This window comes from Homalodisca vitripennis, unplaced genomic scaffold, assembly GCF_021130785.1.
Source record: "Homalodisca vitripennis isolate AUS2020 unplaced genomic scaffold, UT_GWSS_2.1 ScUCBcl_10580;HRSCAF=19534, whole genome shotgun sequence".
Classification (NCBI taxonomy): domain Eukaryota; kingdom Metazoa; phylum Arthropoda; class Insecta; order Hemiptera; family Cicadellidae; genus Homalodisca; species Homalodisca vitripennis.
This window is the reverse complement of record NW_025786691.1, coordinates 1-12653: the sequence shown is the minus strand read 5'-3', so window position 1 is coordinate 12653 and position 12653 is coordinate 1. Positions and strand designations below refer to the sequence as shown.

Here is a 12653-nt window from a genome sequence, read left to right as displayed (position 1 = left end):
GCCGGCCATTTGCAGACTGGAAGGTTTGGGATGTGACCGTGATATAAAACCATAATCTCACTTTCTTTGTTTTAACCTAGTAACCTGACTATCATTCGCAATATTGTGTTCACAAATTAAATTGAGAGGTCGTCCACAACATCATATCCTGTAATTAATTACATTCCCAAAAACTCACCGTGCTCTATAAGAACATGCCAAAACCACTTTCAGAGGAGATTGATATGCATTTGTGAGCAAAACGTTTTTTCCATTCATCAATGTCAAACTCATAATGATCATTTTGGTAGGTAATATAGTAAATAAAATAAGTAAAAAATTATTCACAATAAATCAATGTTAAAAATACATTTTAATCTTATAAAATGTGAATTGAAAAATCTTTAATCACATTATTCATACAGTCACAGTGCTTTAAGAAAAAAAAAAATACAATTCTTAGTTTCATTATATCCTCTTGTTCAATTAAGGGCGCATTAGTCCAAAGTTCCGTTTCTTCTCATGCTCTGAAAAATTCATGTTAAATTATTACACAATAAGTGTGCCTACTATACGAGTATATGAAGGGGAAAATGTGTGTTTCAATGTGTATATATTTTTAGTAGCTAAAATACATTACCAAGAATAAATTAATTGATGTTAACCATTTGTACCCATCAAACAACATTAAAAAAGTCTTTTAAGGAAATGCTCAATGGAAAATTTCAATTAATCGTAGCACATTTTATAAAATTTATACTGTTTATATATTTAAACAATCACTCATCATATTCGGGTTGGAGTACTGGATATGAAACTAAGAACTCCAAGAAAATCAAATTTCTGAATACTGTTCTTGCCAGTGTTTTTTAGTGAATCTGAACAGCTGGGTTAAAATTTATAATAGGAAAACCAGCATCAGAGGAGAAAATTCCATTTCTGTGTTCCAAAATATTCCAATCAACTTGTCATACTACTCTGAGATAAATTTCAGAGGAAGTTGGAAAAATTAATTATTATTTAGACCTTAAACAAATACAAATCGTGCATATTACAGAAGAACCAATGCCTCTTGTAATATAAGGAGGTCCTACGTATACGATTTTGAATGTTAGATATTTTGACAAATTCACATCTAAGAGAAAAATTCTAACATTTTTTCATTAAGAGTGGTATTTTGTTGTAAACTGGTCAGGATATAAAACAAATCTCCGAACATTCAGGCAGGGCTGAGTTTGGACTTGTTAGTTGTTCTTGGATGAAGTTGATTTAAGAGATATAGTGGAAGTAGCTCTAACAAATAGGTTTATTTGAAACAGCTGACATTATGAGACGGTTCCGGTAGAGTACTGTTTCCTCATGAGATCAGAGTTTTAGCCAAATTGACATATAAATATTGGCTATTAAAGTACATAATGAAATCCAGCATGATACTTGTATTTTATGCTGTTTACAATGCCTAAATACTGCTCGAAACCATTTCAAAGTAGAGACACTTTCTAAGGTTTTTTTGTTCCTGCTTGTTTTTTTTTCTAGGAGTGGACGTTCAGTTTTTGTTCTAGTTTATCTGAGATTCATTATAATATTGAGATTGAAACTAGTAATTTATAATTACTCTCATTGACAGAAATTTGAAAAGTTGGAAAGTAAATAGACATAATACTCAGTCCAGGATGTACACTTCGACAATGCATAACACCTAACATACGAGAGCTAGCCAGAAAGTAAATTGTGTTTTAATATAAACAAAAATAAAGTAAAAAATAAATTTATATTATATACATCACTTGAAAGTGACACTAAAATACAATTTTTCAACATATTTCACCATACAAATTTAGGCATTTATCATAGCGGTAAACTTAGTTTTTGAAATTCCAGCATTATAAAATTCTGCTGCCTGAGACTTCAACCAGGTAGTCACACCTCCCACAGTTTCACTTCTTCATCGTATGTATGCCCCCACTCCATAGATTATAATTTGGTTTCGTAATTCACGTATTTTTACTAATAATGATTCGATCGAGCAGCAAGTTGATCATTTCTGTAAGTGTCAAAAAATGTCAATGCTGATTTTTATGGTTTCTGTTAAAAGTTTCAGTACCCATCTTGCACAAAATGTATGGTAACCTAACTTCTGTGTAACAAACTCCTTTAAATTTGAGGAAAACTACATAAGTGATAGTTTCTGTTATTTTCAATCGGCAGGCAGTCTTTCTTTAATCTTATGTGATAGATTATACAAACAATGTCATTTGGTCTCAATGCTTGGCCATTGGCCATCCACTTTTTTCATTATCAAGGACATTGATTTGGACATTTTTAAACCTAATGCACCACTGACGCACTCCACCTTCAGTAATCACATAATTACTATTAACTTTACAGAGATTGCGAATAAATCTCAATTGGGTTTATTGTGCTTAGCTAAACAAAAACTGTATTATCGACTGCACTTCACTTCACAACTCGTGGGAATTTCAATTGCATCACACATTTAATCTGCTATTGTAAAACAACAAGGAACAGTAGTATTCCACTAGCACGGCTGGATAGTCACTGAATGGAGAAGCGTCCTGACGTAGAAATGGCTGCGTTAAATCCCACCACTAGCGACTATATAGCAAAAAATAATCTACTTTCTGGATAGCCCTTAAAATGTACATCATAAAGACGTGCAAAGGAAATTTCCATTGATTTTATTGTGCTTTGATAAAAGTTGCCTCACATTATGGTGTACAAGTACAATGTTTTGTTTGTTACATACCAGTTCTGTCAGCAAAGTGAGTGACACCAAATGTTGCCGTTTGACCAGGAGCATTATTCAGTTCATCAATTGACTTGAGACTCTCCAAAAAAATCTTGGTATCGCAACTCAAACTCTTCAAAATTGCGATACTCCCTCTCGAACTTCTTATAATAAACTTTTGGAACTCTATGAAGTTGTTATCAACAGAGGTGTTTGGAATACTTGGGTCTTCAGCAGACTGGAACAGAGGTTTATTTGTTATTAATGGAATACAAAAAATGATTAATCAGTGTCTAAAACACTCAATCAGAATAGCCTTAAAAACTAAAAATGTGCATCTGCATCAAAATTTTAGAGCTTCATAGTTTATTAAAGTTTAAACTGGATAGCTATAAACTAATTTACAAATAGCCAGAAAGTTTAACAATTCCTTAATCTGTTAACCTAAATAAAATTTTATTTTATCTAGGCCCAGTTCTTTAAAATTCTGGTTTAGTGGTACCAATTTTCAAATATAAATACATTTTTGTATTTTTCTACTTTTACTATGCCTACTTCTTAATGGTCACTAGGTCTACTGGACAAAGGAGGAAGAAGACTACAAGGTTAATAATTAATAGGATTGTTTGGGACGATAATAAGTGTTTTAAACAAAAGGATACAAAGAAGTTTGGAGCAAACACTAGAAATAATATTATTTTAAAGAGGCAAAGCGAATACATATACTAGTTTGTTTAAAAATGTACGAGATCTAGAGTAGAAATATAGAAAACTATTCCACGTAGCTATATATGTATGTTTATAAGTTCAAATAAAATAAAAATAGACTTGCTGTGAGAGATCATATTACAACATAGTTAATGCGTTAAAAAATAGCTAAGTGCCATTTAAAAATGTTGTTAGTCGATAATCGCTTAAAGCCAGTTGAAGGGTTAAATTATTACTTTTAAGCTATAAAAACAATTGAACTAACTTATACTGTAATTTGAAATACCTATAATGTAATTCAGTTGACAATTTATATAATCATAGATATTGATGATTCGATTGTGGTGGTGACTTCTTATAATACTGCAGCTTTAAAATTAATATGGGCCTAACCTTAATTTTTAAAAGCATCAAAATTCAGACTAAAGTAATAAAACCTGTAACACTTAAAAAAATTAAATTTCTCCTACACAAATCTCAGTAGGAGAAGCCATATCATTGCAAGCCTAGATATTTGGCTCTATTATTTATTAATAATCAGAGGTATAAATAAATAATTTTAATACTAGTATTATTACAAGAAATATACTTCTATTAATCTTCTATAATCAAATTTAAACAATAGATGTCAGGCCTAAACGCAATGGTGACAGTTTTTTTCCATAACCCAGGCTTGCAATGAAATGTTTTGTACTATAACATAGGACTACCACAGTATCACTACATTGTAGATTTTACTAGAACCCAAATTTATGAAATAATCTTTATAATTTCCTAAAATTTTAACATTAACTGAAATAACTATTGAATGCCTATGATCCCTTTACAAATACTCACCATTGTTTAATTGAATCAAACCAACACACACAAATGAAAGGAAATAAAATAAGCAGCTTTCGTTTGCACAACAAAGCAGCAACTGACTCAGAATGAGATGAGTGATTCACAAACATACGCCCATTACTCATTTATAAATCTCCATGATAAGAATGTTGTTGACCCTGAAATACTTATATCACTGACAAGACTATTGGTTCACAACAAACAAACAAAGACCAAATATGACGATGACTATTCAAATGAGTATGACATTATTGCAAGAACTGTTTTTATTTTAACAGCTGGTGAGTAACAACAAAACAAGTGCTACAATGTACAACTGCTAAAATTACCCACACGTTAACTAAAATTTACCCTAAATTTCCAGCTTATCACAGGGACAAATGCATATTTACTGAAGAAATAAATGTGAATTTTCACATAGTTAATTAAGAGCAATCATATTAAACGTATTAATTAAATGTTTGCATTTAAAATAATACGAGTGAGCTCACCAATACAAGTTTAATCGGCAGTATATTGTTTCTCTGTTGAAAAATAACGTGTTGGATCTTTATATAAGTTTAACAAGAACATAATTATTAGAACTATACCATAACGTGACTTCCGGTATATAAACCATCCAGACGTACATTTTAGATTTATAGTATTTTTAATCACTAGCATAGAAAATAATATCATCGGCAAACATTATAGTTTTGGACGTAGTATTGCTGTTTAGATCATTTATCATAACAGGAAATAAAAAATGTCAAGAGACAAACCATGTGACCATGGGCGTCATTTCAGCTTTTTAACTGGGGTGGGCAAGATCTACTGGGGGGTATGGAATACCCCCCAGGTGGAGGGGGGGTCCGGGGCCCTCCCCCGGAAAATTGTAAGAAACTGGCTTTAAATTTGTTAGTATTTTAAGCTTTTTCAAGCTATTTTTACAAAAATTTTACTGCTAACAACTTTTAATTTTTTAATGAATTGAGTTTATTAACTAAACCACAAGGTCCACAAGTGAGGTAATTATTGTTCACACACAACTCAAAAGTGTGCCCAATTTTAATTTATGTGTGCCAGCCCGTTTGTTTTTTATAAAAGGAAAAATCAAGTAAACATGATCAAACAAATTTCACTTTATTCTATGTAACCAGACTGCATCCACAAGTTAGTTTAAAACAAAATGAAGCCTTCTCTTCTGGCTTGAATTGAAGTCATCAATTACTTTTGAAATGTCTATTTCTACACTCCTTTCAATAGCCAAAAGGGCTAACGAAGACAACCTCTCCTGGCCAATAGAGTTTCTAGTATATGTCTTTAACCGCCGTAAGCATGAAAAGGATCTCTCACACGATGCCGAGTTCATTGGTATTGTATAGTACAAACGAAAAAGTTCAAAAAGCATAGGGAACACACTTTTCAAAAGATGTTTGTACAAAAACGTCAGCTCTTTCTTGGATACTTTTGCTTCTTGATTCCTCCGTTCTGTTAAAACAGTTTAGTTCAGACAGAAGAATGTCATAGTCTAAACTATAGTATTTACACACATACTGTACACTGGCGTGTGTCTATATCACTTCCACCATAGAACTTTGCTTTTAAGTGGTTAAGTACATCTAGGTTGTTTTCTTGAAGCCTGGCCTCTATCTCCTCGCTTAGGATATCAATAACTGCTGGCCAGAGGATTGAAACTTTGTAGTACTGTTGTACAGATTCAAATGGAGCTTTACTCCCACCCCCGATTTTTTGAGGGAATTTTGCCCTTTCTTGGCAACTCGGCAGCTCTAAACCCGCACGTGTCAGCAATTTCTGTGCAGTGATTGAACAACTTGGTGAAAAAACTCATCTGTTCTGAAGGATTGCAAAACTTACAAGTGTGCTGTTTTTTTACAGATTTCACAACTTCATAGGTCACACTGCTTGACTGAAGGGTCTTTGACAGTATGTCACATTGTGTTAGAACTCTCCTGAGTAATAGAAGGTCAAATACAAAGTTGAAGTCCTCCATATTTTTCAACAAAGCATTGGCTTGTCCACCACTTGTCAGGGTCTGTTTCAGAAATCTCTCGTAGTGTCGTAAGAGTGGCATCAAAATTATCTAACAAAGAACGCACTGCTTCGACACGCAAGCCCATCTCGGTATCACTCAAAGACTTCAATGTTGCTGTTCCACCACTAAAGCTTTTTGCACTTTTTTGAATGTTTTTCAAAAACAGCATGTCTTTTAGTTGATTTCTCAATGAAGTTGTAAAGACTTTGAAGCACAAAGAAGGTGTTTCTTATTGAATTCACGCTTGTGCAAACAGCTTACAATGCACAAGTTCAATATATGTGCATTGGCAGTGAATGTACATTGCCATGGGGGCTTCTTGTATAATTCTAGCTGCCACTCCTTTGTAGGGACCCCTCATGTTCGAAAGCCCCATCATAGCACTGAGCACGCAGATGTTTAATATTCAAGTCCAGTGAAATCAAAACGTCCTTAAGTACATTTGCCAGTGTATCGCCATCAGTTCTTCTAGCACGGTAAAACCCCACAAACGACTCATGAACTTCTAGTTTATCATTAACATGTCTCAAGACAATAGCTTACTTGCTCGTGCTTTGCTATGTCTTGGGTCTCATCATGCTATAATGGCAAAAACATTTTGCATCTTTAACTTCTTTGGCAATGTGCAACTTAATTTGTTCCCCAATTATGGACAGAAGCTCATTCTGGAAAGTCGCTGAAGTATATTGAAAATTTTTGCGATGCTCTACAAAGAATTTGTTTACTAAAGCGTATTATCTTTGAACGAAGCCTCATCAGCTCCAAAAAGTTTCCTCTGTTTTTTGAATCTGTAGATTCGTCATGACCTCTTAGAGCAATAGATTGTCCTCCCACAAAATATCAGGGATTCACACAAAGCCTCTAAGTACAATCTGTTTTCTTGTACTTCTTCTGAATACTTTTGATTTACTTTTTCAATAACAGTGCCACTTTTGTCGGCTTCTCTTAAAGAACTGAGTTTAGTGTTACTACTTCGATGCGAGTTACTCTTTTCATGATTCTCAAATACTTTTACAGCTTTCTTCCATTTGGAAAACCCACTGAGTGTAAATACATTTTCTGCATTTTTTTCTTCTGGGCTGTAAAACGAACGGCAGGCAAAACAGAAACGCTTTGTCAGTTAGAGGATTGTATTCCAGCCAAGGATACAGTTTATACCACTCTGGCCTAAATTTCCTACCATCCGTTTTAGGGAAATTTAATTCTCGTGGTTGGAATGAGCCTTCCCTAAAAAACGCCTTAGCCAAACCTGGGCCATGAGCAGGATCACGTTTATTAATTACAGTGATTGTCAATTGGTCAGATGAACTAGTAGGAACAGCTAGGACTCTGCACTTTCATCTGTAGGAGTAGTTGTGGTATCTTCATTTGTAGTTGTGGTATGTTAACTGAGCCGATGACGAATCTAAAACGTCTACTACAGCCGGTTCTGGTTCATGTTCCAAAACAACTCCTTTGGTAGTTCATCTTCTAACCGTTTCTTTTTGTTTGCTGGGCCTGAGCTAAAGTAGGACAGCAACGAACTCTGCCCTTTTTTGTTCTTCTGAAGCCTGAAAAAACCCCATTAAGAATAGCAAAAGAACATTTAAATAATGGCAAAATGCTACTAGAACACAGAGTCCTAAACCTAAAATTAATACAAGTCTAATATAACATGCATAGGCTTTGCACAATTTTTTTGATTTTGGGGCGCTATTGTGTGTGACACTATTTCTCATCTCTTTGTTTTGACATCGTACCATTTGATAGGGGATTGAAAGGGCAACAAAAAAGATGCCCTGACATTTGACTTCAAGTTTATGGTTTTCATACAATTTAGGTTAAGAAATTTTAAATGGCAATCATTTTGAAACTAATGATTGAATTAAATTGGTAATTCTTCTGAATATGGATTATTGTATTAGATAAAAACCATGCCAAGTTTGAGTTAAATCGGTCAAAACATTCTCGAGATATAAATAAAAATTTAATAAAACAAAATGGTAGATATCTCAAAAACGGTGTTTTTAAGAAAACCATTATTCTTCATTTTTAACTTTATTTTGATTTATCTACCAAAGTTTTGTTTTGTAATTTTGGGAAATTTTGTGTAAAATTTGTATCGGAATAAACACAGCCTAACAGCCAATGAGTAAAACAGTCATACTTTTTATTTGCATACTGTAAACTGTACTTAAGAAGCTGTAGGCGTACACGAAAACCCAAGTCTGCCTACATTACCAGGTTTCGAAATAGTTTAAAATTTGCTATTAATCTGGTATTTTTATTACACATAATCTTTTTTTGCCTAAAGATAAAGTTCATTTAGTGCCTTACTCTACGAGTTGATTGTAAAACATGTATTTTAAATAATTGCAAGACCATAAAAGATCTGGATGTTTAACTAATTATTTTGTATGACCTTTTTAGTCATTGGCTCTTCGACACAAACGTCTGCAGCCTGACAGACCACGGCATTGCAAAAACAGCTGTCAAACACAGGAAGGCGGGAGTTATTAAAATGACAGTAACATAACCTAATTAGAGGTATAAGCTGAAATTACTTAATTTCAGGTGATTGGATGGTATCGTTGTTATTTTTACATATATTAGGTTAAAGTAGTGTTGCGTTAAATGTGAGGTTATATGACATCGGTAAAAGCATTTAGGTGGCCAAACAAACAAAAATAAACCTAGTATTCCATACCGTACTATAAAACAAGCTACTTCCCTTATATATGCAAAAACTTCTCCTATACCAACCAATTACACCTATAAAATGTTTTTAAACAACTAAAACCATAACCGTAACAATGCAGAACTAACTGGCAGAACTAATAAAGTTAGAAGTTGAGGTTATGTTTTTTGGGGGCCATTTATTGAAAATCTAGTCAGTAAAAAGATTTTCTATTTTTCAGCATTAGGCCTAGTTGGATGTAAACAAAGATGGGGAAACTCCAGAAACTGACCAACACCTAAGTTTAACCTACGAAATAAGAAATAACTGAACTAAACTTACCATCTCTTAGTCCATGCAATCATACGACTTGGTTCACTTGAAATGTAATTCACATCGTACTGCAACTCGCACTAATCGAATACATCTACTGAGGAGTAAGGTTAAAGTAGGCAGGCGACACGACAGACGTTGTCTGCTTCTAGCTGTAAAGACAATATACTACAACAGGTGCCCTGTTGCCAAATCTCCCTCGCCAACTGTGTATTACAGAGTTGCCGTTTCCAGACGGCAGACGAGAAGCAGCCTACATTGCTCATTCTCGCTCTTCACGCATTTAATGTTCCTTATTTCATTTCGTAAATTCTACTACACCAATATTTCATTTTAAGTTTATGATTTACAAGTTTTTAAAAGACGTGCTATCTTTTCTGTGCTAAACTAAGCAAAATTAATGGAGAATTGATAAAGTTAAAAGGTTTCCCTATTGGTAGACTTGTATTTTCCAGTTTTAAGTAAGTTATATGTATAATTATTTAGACATTTAACTTCAAAATTCTGGGGTGGCAAAATACCGGGCTCCACAATTCTGGGGTGGCAACTGCCACCCTTGCCACCCCCAAATTACGCCTATGCCTGTGACTCCTGTATAAAAGTTCAGTTACTTTGTATATGTTTTCGATGCCAATTATCCCGTAATTTTAGAAGCTTATTCAACAGAATGTTTCGAATAACGTAGTCGAAAGCCTTGCTTAGATCAAATAACACAGCATTGGTCACCGCTCTTTCTTAAAACCCAACAGTAACATGGAGGTAGATTTTGGTTTGCATCAACCGTATCGTGAACATTCCAAGCATAAAACCAAAGCGATTATCACTAATCAGAAAATTATTATAGAAAATCCCAATAACGCGAACTTTGATGGATGCTTCAAATACTTTGCCAATCATTAGATAATTCTTCCTTGGAAGTAACATTTTTTGAAGTAGACATATTGCTATACTATTGTTAGTATTTTACACCCATGTACAATGAAAAATGTATTATTTTCAGTTGTTTCTCATTTAAATGCAAATCATAATATTGTTACAGTTCATTCTGTTTCTAAGATTTGTCCACCTTGGTGTTTACATTGTTAGTATTATAAGCTTGTTTTCAATTATTACGTACTATACTGCAATATTATAAATTGTTCCTACCGTTTGGTATCTGTGTTTCAGATCATTGTAAATGTTTGTTCATTGCTTTTGTTACATATGTCAATGTATTTAGTATTGTATACAAATTATTACATTACATAATTATTTATTACTGTATATTATAGTCAAATTGTATTCGGTATTTTTCTGATTTTATATATCAAATTCGTGTTTTCTCCCAATGAAACTTTAAATTGTTAATGAATTTACTGCAAAACATGTGCTGTAGTTTTATTTTCATGCTGTAAGAGTTAAAATACTCTGAGCTCTTTAATGAGACCATTGTAACATTTTTCAACCACCCGTTAAAAAAAGGTAAAGTGGTGAACTAATAAAAATTGTGTTCATATAAGTATAAAACTGAAAATCTCATATTAAAATATGGTATTTATGAGTTACAAGCTTTCCTACTTATGAACCTTGAAAGTTGCAGTTTAATAGGAAAGCGTTAAAACAAGTAACCTTTTCCTTGTTACTGATATAAAAAGACGCAGAAATAAGGAAGCTAACTTTAATATAACTCATATTATTGTAAGTTTACTATAGTTAGTATATAGTTAACTTTTAAAGTCATTTATCCTCTTGATCCAAGGAGTAGGCAGGTGTGGCCAGTGCTACCACGAACCCCCACGCTTAGGGGAGCTCCGCTGTTTAACTTAAAACTACGAAACAGAAACGTTAGCAAAAACTAATAATAACATAAAACATGTAAAAATAATCGAACCCCGAAGAAAAAAACGGATGTAAACGAAGCGAGACGGGTTTTGTTGCCTTATACTGAGAATCAGCTGATGTACAATGTGGTAATGCCGCATAACTGAGGGGTACTAGTGTAGTGCGGCACCTGCCCATACGGCCAGGCTTTCAAAAAGCCTACTTTAAAATTTTGGGGGACCAAGCAAATTTTGTGAACGAATTCAAGCAATTAATAGTTGAGGTTTAATAGTTACGTAACACCACACATCGTTCAACCCTCCCCCGTAATGGTACGTAACGCTGTCGAAAACCCCCCTTCCCACTAGGGGCGTTACGTAAATTATGGACGGTCCCTAAATGATATATGAATCTCGTGTGTATCTGATTAAATCAATTTTTTATATGGTGTTAAATAGTTGTAATTACAGTGATTGAGGGGATGTAACAAGAAGAGTGTCAAATTTAGGCACCCCGCAGTAAAAGTTTGCAGCAGACTCCGCATAAGCTAACACCTGTTCTGGTCATAGGTGAAAATTATTTATTCTTACTGTACACAATCTGGATATAATAGAAAAGAAGAACGCTGTTAGCCGTTACATATATTCTCTCAGACAGAAATCTCACAGAATCATTGTTCACAACCATCCAGGGAATTACCATTCGCGAGACAACGTACCACTAGCTTAGTGATTAATACTTTTGACTGTTCATTTCAATACTGTCCTTATAGGCCAGTGACTAGTGAATAATAATGATAACAGATACTACCTATTTACTAACCTCAGTAAAACGAATTACGATAATGGTCGTAGGTCTTGGATTAATCTCTGTTGATAGTTTGTTCAAAAATATCTTGGGAGTATGAAGACAAGGTTTTAAAGGGAAATGAAACTAAAGGAAAATTCCGGCGTTTGACTGGGACAGAAAACCAAATTGAGTAGTCTTTGCCATCGACTATTCTAAAACATCGATTCTATTTCTATATTATTTTCGGAATATTTCATATAACATCGATATGCGCTAATCATACAAAAAGGCTGCCAAATTGTTGACCTAAAGAAAAAAAATCTACCAGGCAGCAGCAGAAACAGCGATCGTTATTGATAATAGCTGTGAACTTGTATCACTCCTTATCTTCGCTTAAATTTACTTCTTATAATTCTGAAATTGAACTTGTTAAAGTTTCAGTCTCCACGTTGATTCTCCGGATCCGCTCCGGAGACTCACGATGAGCTATGAGATGGAGGAGTTTTCGTGTTTGTGGTTATGGCTTTCTGTGTAAAAATGCTATGTTTAATTTGGTTTTTACAAACAATGAAAACAACTTATTTGTTGTGGACAGCTTATTTTAGTGACTTTTTAGAGATCAATTTACGATCACCATGAAGTTTGTAAATTTTAATTGTCCACACTAAAACTTTTAGTGGTATACTTTGTTATGGGTACACCTACATATGTATTGAATCCATTTTTTAATTACTTTAAATACATCGTTTGGGTTTAAATTT

The 12653-nt window shown here is 33.7% G+C and overlaps 1 long non-coding RNA gene across 1 annotated transcript; it reads right to left on the bottom strand.

Annotated features, from left to right (window-relative positions):
• Positions 1-333: 333 nt before the first annotated feature.
• On the bottom strand, positions 334-2853 carry LOC124374851. Its single transcript, XR_006923619.1, has 2 exons — positions 2747-2853; positions 334-506 (listed from the first exon to the last, which is right to left on the bottom strand). It is a non-coding gene; the product is annotated as an uncharacterized LOC124374851 (long non-coding RNA).
• Between the last annotated feature and the right edge of the window lie 9800 nt (positions 2854-12653).